The 5,292-nt window shown below is 40.0% G+C and overlaps 1 pseudogene; it reads right to left on the bottom strand.

The window, feature by feature from the left end:
• Positions 1-3,490: 3,490 nt before the first annotated feature.
• Positions 3,491-4,429, bottom strand: LOC122891990 (annotated as a pseudogene).
• Between the last annotated feature and the right edge of the window lie 863 nt (positions 4,430-5,292).

Genomic DNA, 5,292 nt, shown 5'->3' with positions numbered 1-5,292 from the left:
TCAATGGAGAAAAACTGAAAGCTTTTCTGCTAAGGTCAGGAACACGGCAGGGATGTCCATTATCACCACTGCTATTCAACATAGTACTAGAAGTCCTAGCCTCAGCAATCAGTCAACAAAAGGAAATTAAAGGCATCCAAATCGGCAAAAAAGAAGTCAAACTATCACTCCTCACAGATGATATGATACTCTATGTGGAAAACCCAAAAGACTCCACTCCAAAACTGCTGGAACTTATACAGGAATTCAGTGAAGAGTCAGGATATAAAATCAATGCACAGAAATCAGTTGCATTTCTCTACAATAACAACAAGACAGAAGAAAGAGAAATTAAGGAGTCAATCCCATTTACAACTGCACCCAAAACTATAAGATACCTAGGAATAAACCTTACCAAAGAGGCTAAGAATTTATACTCAGAAAACAATAAAATACTCATGAAAGAAATTGAGGAAGACACAAAGAAATGGAAAAATGTTCCATGCTCCTGGACTGGAAGAACAAATATTGTGAAAATGTCTATGCTACCTAAAGCAATCTACACATTTAATGCAATTCCTATCAAAATGCCATACATTTTTTTCAAAGAAATGGAACAAATAATCCTAAAATTTAAAATCTGGAAACACTCTATCGGGGAGAGATCTGTTTCAGCCAAAGTTCAAAAATCAGTCAAGCTGAGAAAGACAATTATCATATGGTTTCACTGACTTGTGGGATAATAAGGAATAGTACAGAGAACCATAGGGAAAGGGAGGGAAAACTGAATGGGAAAAAATAAGAGAGGAAGACAAGCCATGAGAGACTCTGGATTCCTGCAAAAAACTGAGGGTTACAGAAGGGTGAGGGAAGGGGAGAAGAGGGGATACCGGGGTGATGGGTATTAAGGGGGACACATGTGGTGATGACCACTGGGTGTTATATGCAAACAATGAGTCATTGAACACTGTATCAAAAACTAAAGATGTACTCTATAGTGGCTAATTGAATATAATAAAAACAAAGAATGTAGACAAAAAAGTTTTTATATGGAACCACTAAAGACCTTGAATAGCCAAAGGAATATTGAAAAAGGAAGCCAAAGTTGGTGGCATCACAATTCCAGACTTCAAGATCTATTGCAAAGCTGTTATAATCAAGACAGCATGGTACTGGCACAAAAACAGACACATAGATCAGTGGAACAGAATAGAGAGCCCAGAAATAGACCCTCAACTCTATGGTCAACTAATCTTCGACAAAGCAGGAAAGAATGTCCAGTGGAAAAAAGACAGCCTCTTCAATAAATGATGTTGGGACATGCAGAAAAATGAAATTGGACCATTTCCTTACACCACACACGAAAATAGACTAAAAAGGGATAAAGGACCTCAATGTGAGAAAGGAATCCATCAAAATCCTTGAGGAAAACACAGGCATCAACCTCTTCGACCTCAGCCACAGCAACTTCTTCCTAAGAATGTCGCCAAAAGCAAGGGAAGCAAGGGCAAAAATGAACTATTGGGATTTCATCAAGATCAAAAGCTTTTGCACAGCAAAGGAAACAGTTAACAAAAGCAAAAGACAACTGACAGAATAGGAGAAGATATTTGCAAACGACATATTAGATAAAGGACTAGTGTCCAAAATCTATAAAGAACTTAACAAACTCAACACCCAAAGAACAAATAATCTAATCAAGAAATGGGCAGAAGACATGAACAGACATTTCTGCAAAGAAGGCATCCATATGGCCAACAAACACATGAAAAAGTGCTCCACATCACTCGGCATCAGGGAAATACAAATCAAAACCTCAATGAGATATCACCTCACACCAGTCAGAGTGGCTAAAATTAACAAGTCAGGAAATGACAGATGCTGGCAAGGATGTGGAGAAAGGGGAACCCTCCTACACTGTTGGTGGGAATGCAAGCTGGTGCAACCACTCTGGAAAACAGCATGGAGGTTCCTCAAAATGTTGAAAATAGAGCTACCCTATGACCCAGCAATTGCACTACTGGGTATTTACCCTAAAGATACAAACGTAGTGATCCAAAAGGGCACGTGCACCTGAATGTTTATAGCAGCAATGTCTACAATAGCCAAACTATGGAAAGAACCTAGATGTCCATCAACAGATGAATGGATAAAGAAGATGTGGTATATACACACAATGGAATACTATGCAGCCATCAAAAGAAATGAAATTTTGCCATTGCCATTTGCGACAACGTGGATGGAACTAGAGCGTAACATGCTTAGCAAAATAAGTCAAGCGGAGAAAGACAACTATCATATGATCTCCCTGATATGAGGAAGTGGTGATGCAACATGGGGGGTTTAGGGAGTAGGAGAAGAATAAATGAAACAAGATGGGATTGGGAGGGAGACAAACCATAAGTGACTCTTAATCTCACAAAACAAGCTGAGGGTTGCTGGGGGGAGGGGGTTTGGGAGGGGGGTGGGGTTATGGACACTGGGGAGGATATGTGCTCATGTGAGTGCTGTGAAGTGTGTAAACCTGGCGATTCACAGACCTGTACCCCGGGGGATAAAAATATATTATATGATTATAAAAAATTAAAAATAAAAAAAAAAGAAAAAAAGAAATAAAATCTTGCCATTTGTGATGACGTGGATGGAACTAGAGGGTATCATGCTTAGCAAAATAAGTCAAGTGGAGAAAGACAACTATCATATGATCTCCCTGATATGAGGAAGTGGAGATGCAACATGGGGGGTTTAGGGAGTAGGAGAAGAATGAATGAAACAAGATGGGATTGCGAGGGAGATAAACCATAAGTGACTCTTAATCTCACAAAACAAACTGAGGGTTGCTGGGGGGAGGGGGGTGGGGAGAGGGGGTGGGGTTATGGACACTGGGGAGAATATGTGCTATGGTGAGTGCTGTGAAGTGTGTAAACCTGGCGACTTACAGACCTGTGCCCCTGGGGATAAAAATGCATTATATGTTTATGAAAAAGAAATCTTTACCCACCATAAATACTAAAATAAAAGTTGACTGGATGGCTCAGTCAGTTATGTGTCCACATCTTGATTTCAGATCAGGTCATGATGTCAGGGTCATGAGATCCAGACTGGTCATGGGCTCTGTGCTCAGCGGGGAGTCTCCGGGAGATTCTCTGTCCCTCTTTCTCTCCTCTATCCCCTTTTCACTCTCTCTCTCTCTCAAATAAGTAAACAAAATCTTAAAAAAAAAAATAAAATAAAATGACACAAATGAAATGTGTGATTCATTTAAAAAAAAAAAGGTATGATTTCTTAATATGTTGACAATTGACATTACAAAAAATTTTGCAAAATATTTCTTCACATTGCAAAAAGTTAAAGTCAGAACGTATAAAGTGGAAAGAGTATCTAAGCTCAGGTAAACTAAAGAAATCAAAATAATTAAATTTTAAAGATCAATACAAACTAGAAGAGTCAAGATATTTTTATTCGCTGTCTTTTTTTTATGTTTTTATGTTACTTATTTCAACAGGCAGTATTATTTATCTGAAGCAGAAAATATCTTACTAAACACATCTCTGAAGGCTTGTTTAACTTGCTGGTTTCTCAGAGTATAAATGAATGGATTCAACATAGGAGCAACTGGAAGTATTGAGCACTGCTATTCCTTTGCTTGAAGCGACTCTTTGATTTGCAGATGGTTTTATGTACATGAATATGCAACTACCATAAGTGATGGATACAACAATCATGTGAAAAGAGCAGGTCTAAAAGCCTTTTTTCTTTTGCTGAACCGAAGGGAATTGTAGAATTGTCTTGATGATGTAAGAGTAAGAAAGGATTACTAATAACAACGTGACAATGATGATCATCACAGCTAAGGAAAAAGCAATCAGTTCTAGTAAATGTGTGTCTGAGCAAGAAACTTGCAGGACAGAAGAAATGTCACAAATGAAATGATCAATGATATTTGCGGCACAGAAATCCAGGTTAAGAGCAAAAATCAGTGGAGGGAAAACGACCAGAAATCCAGTTGCCCAGGAACTGAGTACAATCTGATGACAAATTCTGTTGCTCATGATAGATGTATAATGCAAAGTTTGCAGATGGCAACATAACGGTCATAGGACATAGCTGCCAGAAGGAAAAATTCTATAACACCCAAGAATATGTAAAAAAACAACTGAGATATACAGCCTTTATAGGAAATGGCCTTTTCTCTGGTTACATTGGTGATTAGGAACCTGGGGATGCAAACACTTGTGAACAAAATTTCCAGGAAAGAGAAACTATGGAGGAAAAAATACACTGGGGTCTTGAGATGAGAATCCAGTAGAGTAAGGGCAATGATAGTTAATTTTCCCATAATACCCAGCATGTAATTTAGAAATAGAAATAAGAAAATTATGATCTGTAACAGAGAATTATCTGTCAGTCCCAGAAGGATAAACTCTATCTGTTTTGTATGATTCCTCATTTCTCTTTTGTGATGATGAGGGAGTAGGAGGCTGGCTAAAAACGGAGCAGGGGCTGGCGCCTTGCACCCCCTCTCCACCCACTCCCCTTGGTAATATGTGTGACATTTCACAGGCACCCCTGACTGCCCTAAAAGAAGAACAAATGGTTATCTTGCAGAGACCACAGTCCTGCAAGGCAGGAGTCTCTCTTGGTTTACACGTGTCCTTGAGATTTACAACAAAGAAGTTACCTTATCAATAGCCCAATTTCCAAAGACACATAACTCAGTTCCTCAAGCCCATCTGCAAGCCCTGCAGCTAGTACAACAAGAGGTCTGAAAACCCCTGGCACCTGGTGGCCTGACCTATACCCTGACATCTGCAAGCTAGCAATGGGAGCTCCAGCCAATTGGGACATAGAAAATTACTTTGACCTACAAAACCGCCTTCACAACCATCCCCCCCGGGGGCGACTCGGGTTAGATTCTTGGGGAGGCTGTGGGGACTGGAGTCAGCGAACTATGTTAAGGACACTTAACTTCTATGTATACCCCGGGTTTCACAGACCCAGAGAGTGGACCTACTGTAGTGGGGCATCCCACTTTTATTGTCGCTATTGGGGTTGCAAAACCACTGGTGACACAGCAATATCAGCTAATTAGACAGACCAGATCCCAAACTGACCTGGTACAGGACCAGAGCGAATGGATATAGGATTAATCCATGATAAAGAAAAAGGGGGGAATGAAAGACCCCGCATATAGACACCCTTCCCCCAGCCATAGATTAACTAACCGCTCTTTTGCTTTTCTGTAACTGCTTGGCTGAAAAACATCCTCCCACCACCTGCCACCTTATCGCAAAAACCGGGAGAGAACAAGGA

Source organism: Neovison vison, chromosome 12, assembly GCF_020171115.1.
Source record: "Neovison vison isolate M4711 chromosome 12, ASM_NN_V1, whole genome shotgun sequence".
NCBI classification, from domain to species: Eukaryota; Metazoa; Chordata; class Mammalia; order Carnivora; family Mustelidae; genus Neogale; species Neogale vison.
Note: the sequence above shows the minus strand (reverse complement) of the source record. Positions and strands in the feature narration are given on the sequence as shown.